At 43.6% G+C, this 15,314-nt stretch overlaps 1 long non-coding RNA gene across 1 annotated transcript in view; it reads right to left on the bottom strand.

Moving 5' to 3' along the window:
* Window positions 1–567: 567 nt before the first annotated feature.
* LOC138515899 (uncharacterized) overlaps window positions 568–15,314 on the bottom strand; it is a 313,242-nt gene continuing 298,495 nt past the window's right edge. The window contains exon 4 of the long non-coding RNA XR_011282180.1: window positions 568–928. This is a non-coding gene — a long non-coding RNA (uncharacterized lncRNA). The remainder of the gene's footprint in view (window positions 929–15,314) is intronic.

Here is a 15,314-nt window from a genome sequence, read left to right as displayed (position 1 = left end):
AAGCTTGGAAGCTACACTTCCAGAACCTGTCACCCAAGTGGGGTACTATATTTTAGGTCTGAGGAGGAGGATAACACAGATGATGGGCCAGGCATCAGCAATTATCAAGGCCAGCCAAGTACTGAACAAGTACTGACATGACCTTAAATCCTCACAGGTGGGCATGACTCTAGGCCAGGAGATCCTTGTGATGGAGCCCACCAAGCCTTGAGCTTTGGCAGATAAGTGGACTGGATTCTATCTGTTTGACATGGGTACCCGTGGGGTAGACCCTCCGGTCTTCCATTTTAACAGGCTCAAGCCATACCACTGAAGAGCGGAAGTCTCATGCTTTCTGCTAGCTTCAGGGCAAGAGGAGGAGGAGCGTGAGCCCCTTCCTAACTGGCTACACAGTAACCCTCAGGATGTCCAAGCCACTAGAAGCCACCCTGTCATCTGTGCTGCGGCTGTAGCATTGAAGAACCAAAAGGCAGCCAATCGTGAAATACTGAAACCCAACGCCTGCTACTACCTCTGCACCCATCACCACCAAAAGTCTTCAATGACCACGAAAGGACGTACCTTTTTCATACAAGTCTTGTTGAGGTCCACAGCAAGTTTCATCTTTCTGGGACATCCACAGCCAGCGTAGCAACCTGACAACAGAGACCATTGCGATATGCCTGCATTGCTGCCTTTCTGACACTGCTTGGTTCCCTTCTTCTGCTCGACACTGACATCCCATTGACTCCTTATTCTAAGGGAAGGGTCCATCCTAGAGGGGTCTCATCAAGTAAAGCCATGAAACTCCACCAGTACGCCTGCCAAGGAACCAAAGGTGATGTGATGAGGAAGAGCAGCTTCCATCCTCAGGATTCATCCTGGGGTCCCAGAGTTGTCTTGGATCCTGTTCTCCTGTATCTTCCCAGGTAATTTAGGGTAGTAGGATCTGTAGAAAGAGAAGCAGACTATTAATGAGCATATTCGGACTGGGCTGTAATATACAACTTAAAGTACACCTTAACATTTCCTTAAAGGTTGCCCAGGTGGGGGGAGATGAGGGGGATCCCCACACAGTAATGTATTTTTGATCCTAAAGATAGCATTCTGCAAATGTTCTGAATATTACCTGCCTTTCTACAATAATGCCTATGAAGTTACACAATGCTTAGTTATTCTTATGCATTTAAATAACTGTCAGCAGCTGGTGCTTTTCTACTGAATCTAAGTATACTCTGGCACCACATAGAGTTGTATATATTATTGACATTATTAGAAAAGTGTAGCCTGAGTACAAAGTTTGTTATTTATTGCTATAAGATTACCTGAACTTTATTTTACATAATAAAAGTACTGTGTTAGAAATTATGTGGACGTTCCTTTGTGGGGTGCTTGGGGTCTCACTGTACCTAAGAAACAGCCAGCATCACCTCCTTGAGTCTCAGTTTCGGTTTCTCATCCATAGCTACCATTAGAGAACTTTGGCTGAGGTGCTATGTGCCTCAACTCCAACTATATAGTGGGCAGAAGTACAGATACACCCTCCAGTCTTTACACACACACTGGTGTTATTAATGTCACCAGTTCTGCTACTGGTCCAATTGTAATTTTGACATGACCTCAAGCTCCCCCACATTATAACATACCACTGCTGCCCCTGTGTGCTGATACCCAGAGTTCTAATAGATCGTTGATGACCCATCAATGAAAAGTAACTCTCCATCTAAGGAATGTCCCTGAACCATGGTGAGATTTTCGAATGTGTCCTGGTACGTAGCACAATCCTGCACTGGCCCCATGAGAAATCTAGCTGGGTTAACAACGTGGCATCTCACTATGTTAATGGAATGGTTCGACAGTATTATCTCAAACCCCGATGCTCATTGGGTGGTGAGGGTAGACTTGGCTTTGTCCTAGATGACAAATACTGAGTGCTTTACGTAGAGCGTCACTGGACAGTCCACAGTGATTGTGGATGATTTCTGTATTGCAAGTACTGCTGCTGTGAGTGCCTTTTCACATGGAAAAATATCTCTGCATTATTGGACTAAATAACCACAATAAGAAAAACAATAGCCTGTATCCCTGCGTTTCTTTCTGGGTGAGAACAGCCATCATCACCTCACCATTAAAATGGGAGGAAAGGAAAAACATTTTCGTATAATCTGGAGTTGGTCAATCCTCTCTACACTGCTCTTCAGTGTTGCTGCACACTAAGAGATCATCAACATATTAAATCACTGTGCTTGGTGTCTGCAAGTTACCCAAAACCATTTGTAGTACTCTGTTAAAAACACTTGGGGATTCGCAGTACCCTTGTGGTAATATAATGTGTTGGAACCGGGTCCTGTGGCAGGTAAACATGCTGAGATACTGCGAGTCTGGGTGCAATGGAATTGAGAAAAATGCATTAATTAAATCTATCACTGTGAAGTACATTGTTCCTGTGGTGATATTACACAAAATGGTGGCTGGATTTGGCACCACCGGAAACTCTGCCTCCACTATGTTATTTGAAGGGCGGAGGTCCTGAACCATCCTCCACGACCCTCCTTTGGCTTTCCTTACAGGGTATATGGGCGTGTTACATGGGGATTCTGAAATTGTAATGATCCATTGCCCCCACACGGCCAAAATTGCTTCATAAATTCCCTCATCTGCTTCCTGTGACAGGGGGTACTGTTTTACATGGGACAAAATGGCCCCTGGTTTTAGATTGATAAAGACGGCCCCTATTCACTTCAGCAGGCTGACATCAAGGGGTTTGCTGGTCCATATTTCTTTGGCACTTTATTTAAATCTTCTTGTAAGTGTGCTGATAACGCCTTTGTGATGAGCATTTTCTGGGTAACCACTCTGTGTTCTATAACTAACAAACATGGTATGCATACTTGGAAACCACCTCCCCAGCATCATCGCCATTAGAAAAAAGGATATTCATCTGCCAAGTCTGTCAATCGTAGTGTCGGGCCAATGCATAAGAGAGTGCGCCATTTAGTACCTTCTTCATCTGTGCCCTGCAAGGTCACCATATCTCTACTTGTGAGTGCTGCCTCTAAGTGGGCAAGGATAGTGGTGCCCTGTGCTACTTCCTTGTGGTCTGAAGAAGAATTTGGTGGGTAATCGAAAAGTGTGGTCCTTAATCCTGGGCTCCCACTCTAAAAATACCTGAACTCCATAAAGGAATACCTCTGCATAGAGTGGTGTACCTCGCAACGTGCTGTGTGTGCAGAATGCCTGTATCAGTGCTGCATCTCATTTCTAATAAATGCCTGGAGTGGAACACACAGTACCTTTTTCTGAGAATTAAATGGTCATGTTTAGTTTGGTCATGATGGGGGTCATTACAAGTATGCCGGTCCAAGAATAAGGTGCCAGTAACAACGTATGCAAGCATCTTTTCTGGACCAGCATACTCTGAGTGTGTTGGTAGGGGCAGTGAACTACCGGCAGGCCTAACCTGCCAGTAGTACAGGCCGTTGTCCCAGATATTGCAGTAAAAACATATTAAAAAACACAACATTGCCCTTGTCAAACTAATGAAACAATCTCTGGGGAGTTGAGGGATGATGAGGATGGGATGGGATACAGCCATGAAAAGCCAAAAAATTGGTGTTTTTTCATCGCTGAAGTCCGCAAACAGTCCCGATGTTCGGGGACAATCCTGTGATGTTCGCAAACATCTCCGATGTTCAAGGACATTTGTATTTGTATTTGTATTTATTGATTTATAAAGCGCCTTACACCAAGGCACTGTACAGTGGAACAACTTAGCACATAAAACATAAACAATATAACGGTAGAAGCAAAATTACAATATGAACCATTCAACAAAACAGTAAAAAGAGCAATTAACTGAGGGGAGAAGGGGGGAGTAGTGGTGATGAGTTGGAGGAGGGAAAGGGAAGGGAGAGAGAGGGGAGGTAAGAGAGGGGGGAGAGATAGTCAAGGGGAAAGAGTGAGGAGGGAGGGGATCGAGAGGGGTGAGGGGGTTTTAAGGAGGAGAATGGAGGAGGAGAGATTTAAGGGAAGTGCGGAAAGAGGAGAAGGTAGGGGTGGGGCGGATTGCGAGAGGAAGGGAGTTCCAGTGCAGAGGCGCTAGGAGTTGGAAGGAGCGGAAACGGGAGGAGGCGCAGGGGGAAGGAGGAACAGTGAGAAGGAAATGGTCAGCGGATCGAAGGTAACGGGAGGGGGAGTAGAAAGTGAGAAGGGAGGAGAGGTAAGGGGGAGCAAGACCATGGAGGGATTTGAAGACAAAGCATAGAAAGTGAAATTTAAGTTGAGCTGGAATGGTAGCCAGCCAGGGCAGGATAGCGAGGTGGAGATGGAGTCATGGGAGGTAAGGAGACAAAGGGTACGAACAGCAGAGTGGTAGATGGATTTAAGGGGGGCAAGATGAGATGTAGGTAGTCCAAAGAGTAGGGAAGAGCAATAGAAGAGGCGGGAGAAGATGAGGGAGGAGATTAAGAGTTTGGTAGCGTGGAACGTGAGGGAGGGACGGATTTTGCGAATATTGAAGAGGTGATAGCGACAGGTGCGAGAAGTGAGGGAAATGTGGTGGGAGAAGGAGAGAGAGGAGTCAAAGAGGACGCCTACATTACGAGCTTGGCGAGAGATAGGGAGATTAGAGGGAGGAAAGTGAATGAACAGGGGAGGAGAGGGAGGGAGAAGAGAGTTGGAGGGAAAGAATAGGACTTCGGTTTTGTCAGTGTTAAGAGAGAGAAAGCGGGAGGACATCCAGTTCTTAATGGCAGTAAGGCAGGAAGAGTGTTTTTGGTGAAGGTCAGTTGAGAAGGAGGAGAAAGAGAGGAAGAGTTGAGTGTTATCGGCATAGAAGTGGTGGGAGATGCCAAACGAAGAGATAACAGGTGCAATGAGTGAGGTGTAAAGAGAGAAGAGAAAAGGACCAAGCACTGAACCTTGGGGTACTCCGTAATCAAGAGGATGGGTAGGAGAGGTCCGGCCGCCCCAGGATACAGTAAAGGAGCGGGAAGAGAGGTAAGAGGATAACCAGTTGAGAACAGAGCCTTTGTACCCGAAGGAGGAAAGAGTGTGGAGAAGGAGGGGATGATCGACAGTATCAAAGGCTGCAGAGAGATCGAGGAGAATAAGGATGGAGGATTGCTTGGCATGGCAAGCAGAGAGGAGGGAGTTAAGGATAGAGGTGAGAGCAGTTTCAGTGGAATGTTTGGGATGGAAGCCAGATTGGGAGGGCGGAAGGAGAGAGAAAGTAGTGACAAAGGATGAGAGCTGAGAATAGGTAAGACGCTCAAGAAGCTTAGAGAGGAATGGAAGAAGAGAGCTAGGTCTGAAGTTCGAGGTGAGAAGTGGATCAGCAGAAGGTTTCTTCAGAATAGGAACAATCGTAGCATGCTTGAACGCCGCGGGAAAGGTTGCTGAGGAGAGGCAGTTGTTGAAGAAGGAGGTAAGGTAGGGGATAAGAAGAGGGTAGATCTTAGGGATAAGGAGGGAAGGGAGAGGGTCAGTTGGGGCGGACATGGGGTGGGCTTTGGATAGAAGGGCGGAGACATCAGACGGGGAGACGGGTGAGAAGATGGACATGGAGGATGAGGGAGGGGAGGGGAGAGAAGGAGAGCGGAAGTCAGAGGGGGAGTTGATTTTTTGCCAGAGGGTGAGAATTTTGGAGGAGAAGAAGTTAGCGAAGTCAGAAGGAGAGAGCTTGGAATTGGAGGAGGGATCAGGAGTGGGAGGAGAGAGAAGTCGAGAAAGAGTTTGGAAGATGCGGCGAGTGTGGGTGGCTTGAGATTGGAGTAGGTTAGAGTAGTAGGAGGATTTAGCCGAGGTAAGACAAGAGTTGTAGAGTGAGTGGTAAGAGAAGTAAGAGGTTTGATTGGAGAGTGAGGGAGTTTTGAGCCAGAGTCTCTCCAGACGTCAGAGAAGGCGGCGCATAGAGAGGAGATGAGGAGTAAGCCAAGGTTGAGAGGGTTTCTGGGTTGGACGGAAGAGAGAAAGGGGGTAAAGTTGATCAAGGGCGGAGGAGATAGAGGAGGAAAGGGAGGATAGAGCATCAGTCGCGGATAGTAAAGAGAAGTCTTGGAGAGTTGGAAGAGAAGAAGAGCAAGTGTCAATAAAGAGAGTAGGGTCAAAGTTACGTAAGTCACGCCGTGAGTAGATTGGAGGGGAGGGATTAGCGGTAGAGGAGTGTGGGAGAGGAGAAAGGGAGAAAGAGAGTAGGACATCCATGACATCCATGCCTATTTCTGAATTACAGGGGTGGTGAAACGCAATATCATTCTAGACCCGGCCCTGAATGGTAATGCAAAGGTTGGTGCTGTTTTGCCAAGAGGGAGCAAAATTAGAGGGGGTCCCAAAATATTTTAAAGGCTTATAAATTTGTTGCCATTTGACAAAAGTTTGTAAGACGATTTGAAACCCCGATTTGAATGCTTGTGCAAAGTATTGTGGGATTTTGTCAGGTGGGAGCAAAATTAGAGGGGGGTCTCAACATTTTTAGATGGCTTATAACTTTGTTGCTGTTTTACGAATGTGCACAAATGTTTTTTCGGAAAGATTACAGACCTAACCTTGAATGTTTGTGTAAAGTCTGAATGGATTTTGTCAAGTGGAGGCTAAGTTATATGACTATTTTTTGTACATACATTTTGACACTTTTCAAAAAATAAAACATGGACGGATGTGCAGCACACTCATACAAGGAGCATTGGCAAGCATGGTTTTGCAAATGTGTATGTGTTTTATTTTTTGAAAAGTGTCATAATGTGATATACCTTTGGTGACTGAGGTATAGCCTGTGGCCATGGGCAGTGGCAAGATTGTTTCAGGGCCAAACGCCATCACCACGAGGGACCAGCAATGGGGTTAAAGTGGGCATGGCCACCAGGAACCAGCTATGTGGTAAAGTTTTTGGAAATCAGGATAGATTTGAATGGGAAGAACACATTCTGCTCGTGGCTACAGCCCGAAGTGCTGGACAGGATTGCAGCATACATTCGTGAGGAGCATAAACAAGGATCTCAAAGCATGGTTTTGCAAATCTGTCCTGTGTTTTTATTTATTAAGTGTCAAAATGTAAGTACAAAAAATTGTGATATAACTTTGGTGCCTGGGCAATGGGTCTGGCCCTGAGCAAGGACAAATGTGTACTCTGATCTGCTTATTGGGGCATGCGGCATGGCCGAAGCCCTGGGTTTGAATGGTAACAAATATTCTGCTTGCGGCTACAGCCTGAAGTGCTGCACTGGATTACAACAAACCTGCTAGAGGAGCATAAGCAAGGACCTGAAACCATGCTTTTTTAAACTTGTCTGGTGTTTTATTTTTCCAAAGTGTCCAAATGTAAGTACAAAGAATAGTGATATAACTTTGCTGCCTGGGCATTGGGCCTAGCCCTCGGCAAGGACAAATATCTACTCTGATTTGGTTATTGGGGAATGTGGCATGGTCACACTGGCCATTGGTCACATTATGATGTTATAGTGGACACTGAACTAGGGGCAGTGGATAACGGGGTGGTTTGGTGGGGCTGGGGTCGTGGTCGAGCCCTAGGCAATTCAGCCATGACTTGCATCTCCAGCATGCTCTGCTGCAAACGACACATATCAGTATGCACTGCAAAAAATATGTTTGCAAAAGGAGGTTTATATTGGTTTGGTTGAGTTTGGTTAAGTTGCACTAATAAAAACCTTTGAAATTCATGGAAAAAACATTGTTAAAGGGGAGTTATGGTTTCAAGGTAAAAGAAAACCAAAGAAATTCGCCAGTTATGGTAAACTATGCAAACATAACTTGAGCCACCACCTTACACTGCGAAGACAAATATCTAGGACATCAAAAATGACATCACAAATTGCATCATTTATGACATCACTGATCATGGATATAATAACTGCGTGATTCAGCGTTCTGTTGACCTCTGTCATCATTTTAAAGTCGTTTTTTAGCATTTGCTGGACACAAACAAAGGATTTAGATATGTTACTGATTTCACCGATGATGGTGAGATATCTATAGCATTGTGACTCAGTCTATGATACTTGCTATTAACACCAAATAATTAGGGTGACAGTAAGGCCAAGGGTGTTTATTGTAGAATTTAAAAAAGACACATTGTCTGTCAGCTCTTGAAAAGGGATTTTTAGGGCTTATCGGGTTCTTAGTGATGTTTGGCGCTAAGGCCATCCTTCTCTCCATCGACTTTCCCATCTCCCTAAGCCAGGTATCGTAACAGAGTGTTAGTTGCTGCTGCCAGGTGATCCCCTTCTGTCTTTCTCTGTCTTGGTCTATTGATGGTATCCCTAAGACGCTGGCTACCTGACTCCCAAGGGGGTCTTCTAACTCTCCCTGCCCTAACTCTGCTTAGTGTTATAGGGGAGTCAGGGATGGTGCCTCCTTCCACACTGTACCACTCTCTCTCTACTCGCACATCTGATCTCACCTGACCTTCTCCTGCACTAGGTCCCAATAGGTTCTCTGCCTAACCCTCTGCTATCCCTTGGTTCTCACACACCACCTTTCTACCTCCACCCTATGGTATTACTTGCTTCTCAACTTCTTCACCCACTCCTGTCAGTATCTCCTCCTACTATTGGCACCTTCTCCTCCTCCTATGCTACCTCCTTTCCTCTACTATCTACTACTGCTATCCCCTCTCTGTCCTTACCAACATTCCTTATTCCACTACCCCCTCTTGCTACTACCACCTCTCTACTAATACTACACCTTTCACTACTACTGCTCCCACTCTACTGCCACTTTCACTTCTCTACTACTACTCCCTCTCTCCCTCTAGTCTCACCAAACAGCCTCCTCCATCACTACTACCACCACCTACTACTACTTCCTCTCTCTCCAACTTCCACTCTGCTACTCCCACTTCCTTCAACTACCACTACCTCTTCTACTCCTATTACACTCACTCCTTACGTTAATGCACAAACACTCCACAGACCCTCTCTCCAACAACCTCCGTACTCCTATTGCAATCTCCTCCTCTGATCTCTCGGACATCCTCCTCAGTTTCCTATCCTCGCACAACTAACCCACACTAAAACATTCACTTGCACCTTCCTAGATAGTGGGCTAGACTTTCTTGGAGATCTTGGTAAGAGGTCTGTGGTGGGCTAGTGGTATTCGTATTTGTGGACTCCAGCTACATTCAATTTGTTGGCGCTGCGGCGGTGTTGCAGTGTATGCCTCATCAAGCGGCGTTGGTTTGTTGCTTCCACCCATGATGTGTGTGGTCATGTTTACTGCATCCCATGGCATCCTGCTTCCGGCAGCTCTGTTGCCTGGTGCAATCTTCCAGGCTGCAGCGAAATCCCCTGCAGCCCTGCCGACTAATTTCATTTCTGTGGAGGTGTCCACAGCTGCACCGTCACCACCATTCTCAGGTGGGCACAGGTACGGAGGGGTCCAGATCACACATGCTCTGGCACTGACAGGCCTGTTTGCGGTTGGGCTCCCTCACTAGTCTGGCAGGACCGTGAAGGCGGCCCTGTCTAATTAGTTACATGTCATCTAAATTGTTTTAACCACACGATCATGGATATACTTTTTCATTCGTCCAAAAATTTGAGTTTGATAAATTAAGCCTTCTAAATCCAAAATGATTAGAAAAGAAACTTCTGATTTAATAAATGCATCAGTTTATCTCACTTATACATGCACGCGAAGTGTCTCAAATTAGATATCACTATATTCTTCATAAAGTAATGGTTCACAATTGTTTGTACCTAGATTAGATTTCATGCCCTAGTTATCAAATCTCAATATTGTTTCCCTTGTAGTTCAAGTATTCTAGTGAGTTATAGTGTCATACTCAAATTTGTAAATTCACTTTTTACTTGTTGATACACATTCAAATAGTGAATATTCAGATGTTTTTTTTCTGTGGTTTCTAATAAGAATGTTTTTTTCTTACTGCTTCTCTGACATGTCATACTTCATGTCTTGCTTTTCATACATTTGTAAGAAAGTGGGCTGCAATCAGTCTATGCTCCTTTGGGGAAATACATTGAAGGAAATGTTATCTTCATTAACCACTGAGTCTGCAATTGATTATCTTATAGTGAGGCAAATAGATTGGTACAAGTTGTGGGATTTGTACTTTTAAAAAGAGATGAGAGCACCCACATGCCAATAATACTTACTCTGGATGTTCATTTTTCCTTCTCTAGAATGAATAATATTCTGGATACAGATTGTCAAGAATTGATTGTATATAATGAGAAACATATTAAATGGGAATGTATACAGCAAAACCAGCTACCATCAGGTATTTTAAACCTGGCTTTGAATTAGTTGATGTTAGGGAAATATATTTCTGTTATATCGCTTTTTATCATTGAGCATTGTTCCTCTTTTACTGGAAAAACTAGACCTGTGTTTGATAAAAGTGTTGTTCTGGCAGCAAAATTGACGCAAAGTTTAGGGTTAATTAAGAATGGTTGGTTCAATCATGAAAGTTCAAAAGCAAAATTGGAGTTATTATTAGCCTTAAAGGTGGAGGATAGATCAACAGATATAGTATCAAGTGCAAGGAAACATTTGGAAAATATCTGTATTAGAGCTAAATGCTATTGGGCATGCTGATTTGGGATAATTTGTGGGAGGTTGAACATTTTATAATAAATTGAACAATCTGGAGGTTTATAGGCGTTTGCAAGAACAAACCGAACATCAAGCCCTCCTCGAGCTTGGATTGATCTTTTAAAAGTTATTTTCTTCCGAGCTGTCATTTTCTGGATGCTAACTCTGTCTATGGTAGCATCAACATAGGCTGGGAAACAGAATTTACAGTTGAAGTGGTTTACAGTTTATAAACAGCAGTCCAATAACAGTCATGCCTTGATCAGCTCCAGATATATGTTTTCAAAACAGAGCCTACAATTTGGGCCCTTTTTTGCCAACTGTTTAATTAAATATGGTATTCGAGACAAATCATCAGTCGTGATATGTTACAATGATTATTCTAGTTTTCAAGAAAGGCGATACAAAAGACCAGCATCCTATCATCCTATTTCCATAAAGAATGTATCATTAAAACGTTTTGGCAAATTGTTGTATTTTTGACTTCCTTACTCCTTTCTCAAGGTTTTTTTTGTGAGGGTCTTGGAACCCTCCATCAAGTGTTAAATTGATTTTTAATTATTTTGAAACATTCTTATGCCAATTCAGCCATACATTTAGCATTCATGGATATTAGCATGGCATTTGAGAAAGTAATTAGAGTAAAGTTATGGTGAGTCTTGGACTTTCTCAACATTCTGCTCGCCTTCTAATAATAAGAGTTGTCTATACAAACTGAAAGGCATGTGTTAGATTTGGTGTACAGGGTGAATACACAATTCTTTTTTTAATATCTTCAGGTGTCCGCCAGGGATGTGTACTTCTCCCTCTTCTTTTTAATCTATATCTTAATGGCTTAGACATTTTCTTAATTAACCTTAATTTGGATGTTGCAGTGTTTGTTGGTATGACATTGCCCTCTTTAAATTACGCAGATTATACTGTTTTAATACCTAATATGCTGTTTGCTCTTCAGTCCTTAATAGCTACTCTTATTTTATGTCTGATTATGATCGTGCAATTAATTGTAACAAATCGAAATGTATGAGCAGAAAAAAATATTAATTATGTTTACCTAAACATGGTTAGAATTGAAAGTGCAAACTTTTCACTTATTTGAATGTTACTTTTACTGATAATTGGAGAGACATTGAGCATCTTGATGTACAAGGTATTAAAATGTCATAACTGAAGGCTGGGTTATTGCAGCCGCAAAAGTAGTATGGTTGTCAGCCAATTGACATTATTTTAAAGATCTATGCTGTCCAACCGAAGGCCAGAGCCCTTTATATGTCTTGGTTTTGGGTGCTTGCATCACACATAAAGCTAAAATTACAAGAAAATACATTTTAAAAAAACAAACATATTGTGGCTTCCATCCTCTGCCCAAAAATCTGTGGTCCATAACAAATGAAATTACAATTACATAAGTGATGAAAGACCGAATTTTACCTATCTCAATGTGGTTCTCTAGTTGGATGAATTCTGCTGCCATTTTGTCCGGATTATTACTAACAGATTTACAAACAAGAGAATGTAAAAGACAGATTCCATAGTTGGCCTATATCTCAATGTTGCTGCAATCGATCAATTGCTCACATGCGTTAATTGATCCTGGATGTTTATTGAAATGTGATTGTTCTTCGGCTAAATACTTATTTTTCTAAATGGCGAGAGACACTAGAGAAGGAAAGGAATTAGTCAATACACCTAATAAAAAACATTTTGCAATTTCAGCTCATGCATTCATTGAACAATATTTGTTAAGTTTAAAGATAATGGTTCATACTTTTTAGATTTGATTTGATGCCGACCAAAATGTCCTCGGTGTGCAATGACTCCTTGGAGGAATCAGATTTGTGTCCTGTTTGTCCGCAATCAGTTGATATATTCATTGTACACGTTTCTATATAAAATATGCCGATAGGCTGTAAAACTATTTTACCAATTTTGAATGAAAATGTTGTGGTTCGTTTGATTGTAGATGTTTCTTTGGACGGGTACCCGCCTTGACGCTTCGATCCCATGGCATCACTGCATACCCTCAGCTGAATATCGCTTTTCTCCATCATTTTTTGTGTTTCTTATCATCTTTGCTGCAACCATTCCTGAAATTAACTGCATTTCTGCAAACATTTTACCATCCCGTTGACCAGTGATTTATGTATTGTGAACCTGCACCGCCACGCTCAGGCTCATATCGTAGTTCATTGTTAACATGCTATATTTCCCTGTCTTTTGTAAAAGGAAAAGACCTCATCCTTCAATGTTTGGTTGATTTGCTGCTTCTCAAAATGGAGCCCATTCATTTTCTCCCTTTCCTCTATCTCCCTCCAGCTTCTTGGTAATTCTTCTGGTGTATCTACTCTGTATTGAAATGGCGGGCGTTGTCAGTATGAACATGCCTCAATGATAGGATTCTGGTTTTCCAGTCATCTGCATCAATTTACAACTGTATGAGGAACTAGAGCTTTCACCCCAGGAAGTCATACTTTTTTTCAAACATATTTCTTTGCTCTTCACCACTTCCTGGTGGCTTTCGTGTTCCCTGCTGATCACCTCGCCACACATTGCCAACAACATCTCTAACTTTTTTCCGTCTAGAATGATCCCATTGGAGGTGAGAGAGCATTCCTTACATGTGACATGGCAGAGAGAATTCCTCTTATTTCCAGTGAACAACTGTTTCTAGTGTACACCAACTCCTACTCTCCACATTCAAACATTTCAATAGAGGGGACACCTTCATCCCATCGGCACAGACACCCTCATAATCCTTGCTACCAAAAGAAAACCTATACACTTCCTGCATGATGCATGCACACTTCAAGACACATCCAATTGCATCACCACCCTTGCCCCCCACTGACTCAGCAGCCCTCATTACGAGTCCGGTAGTAGCCGTGTCGGTAAAAACAGCAGGCTTCCACCAGACCCCTAGGGATTTACCGGCTCCGGACTTGCCGGAATTACCAGGGCATTACAGCCCTGGTGATCCGGTAATTCCGGAGCCAGCATTCTGTAAATCCCCATTCCCGTGGAGTCCCATAGGACACCACGGGAATGGGGAGGTGGAAACACTGGCACCATGTGGTAATGGTGCCAGTGTTTCCGCGTCCGTCTGCGGCCGGTGGTGTTATGCCTGCCTGATCAGACCTGACGGGTGTAACACCACACGGCCACAGAACTTGTAGTGAGCTGGTCCGGAAAACGGTACTGGTATGGTTTTACTGATACCGTTATATACGGACCGGCTAACTTGTAATGAGGCCCAGCATCATTAACCCCTGTCTCTCACATGGTACTATTTCCTCTGCATTCAAATCTGGGCAAATCTCAACCCTCCCCAAAAAGTATTGTCTTGACCCCATTATCCCTGAAAATGACTGCCCCATCAGTATCCTCACCATAATCTTTGAACACTTTGTGATGATCTATTGTTGCAGTTGGGTAGTAACAAACAACCTACTCAACCCCCTCCAATCTGGCCTTTGACCTGGACACAGCACTGAGATGGCTCAACTTTACATCCGCCACTTCAGAAACAAAGGACACACAGCACTACCCATACTACTCAACCTCTGTGCAGCCTTCAACACCATTGACTACATGCCCCGTTTTCGGTTAGCCCCTACCATGGTCAAATATGGGGTCCTCCAAGGCTACTCCCTATCTCCGCTCCTCTTCAACCTATATGGTGAATCCTTTGGACACACAACAGGAAACACAATATTAATTTCTTCCAAAATGCAGATGACACGCAAATATACTTCCAAATCTCATCCCCCTCACAACTCCACAGCCTCAAAATCTGTCTTTCCGCCATCACCACCTGAATGGCCACTCAATTGCTGAAGGGAGACCCTTTAAAAATGAAAAACCTCCTTGTCTGTCCCATAGACACCCTGAACGGACCCCCTGGAGCAATGAACTCACCACAGACAACCCAAACCTATCCTTTCTTCACCTGTCAATCCCTTGGTTTTACCATCCCCACCTTTCCTTCATAGCTCCTGTCACCAAAACATATAATCTAAAACACATCCTTCCTCCTGATGACTTCTGCTCTGCAGTCCAAGCACTAATTCTCTGCAATCAATGATCTCCTCAATGGATTCCCCAGCAGCACCCTTTTTCTTCTGCAATCCATACAAAATGCAGCAGCCAGACTCCTCCTCCTCCTCCTGCCAAAACATTCAGACATCGTCCCAGCTCCACTGTCTCTGCGTGTCCCAAAGAATTGCCTTTAAAGAATTCTGCATTGGTTTCAAGATAACAAAACCGCATCTTACCTTCACACAAATCCACCACCCAAACAAACACCAGTCAGGCAAGTCAGCATTTCTTACACATTCCATTCTGCAAACTAACATGCACACAAAACAAACAAACAAACATTTACCCACTGGGTATACGTTCATTATTCCATGCTCTGGGTGCACCTTACAAAAGATTAATTTATTAATCTTTTGTAATGTGCTTAATATTGGAAACCAGTCTCTAAGCGCAGGACCATGATTCAAAACTGTGTTGGTCTGCATTGTCTTGCTTCCAAGACAAACGCGTTGCCTCTGATCTATCCTCCTGGCCCACCGCCTCCATCACCACATCCTACCTCGTCACATCTGTACTGCACCCTCCATCACACTTTCAGGAAGAGCCTCAAAACATACCTGTTTCCCCACACATAACCTCAACCCTTCATCTCCCCCTGCTACCACTTTTCTATCCTAAACTTCTGTTTCACTTCCCATCTTTTCAAACTTTGAACCTTGTAAGGTACCCCA

The sequence above is a fragment of the Ambystoma mexicanum genome, chromosome 6q (genome assembly GCF_040938575.1).
Source record: "Ambystoma mexicanum isolate Mex_15411 chromosome 6q, UKY_AmexF1_1, whole genome shotgun sequence".
In the NCBI taxonomy this organism is placed as follows: Eukaryota; Metazoa; Chordata; class Amphibia; order Caudata; family Ambystomatidae; genus Ambystoma; species Ambystoma mexicanum.
This window is presented reverse-complemented; position numbering and strand designations above follow the sequence as displayed.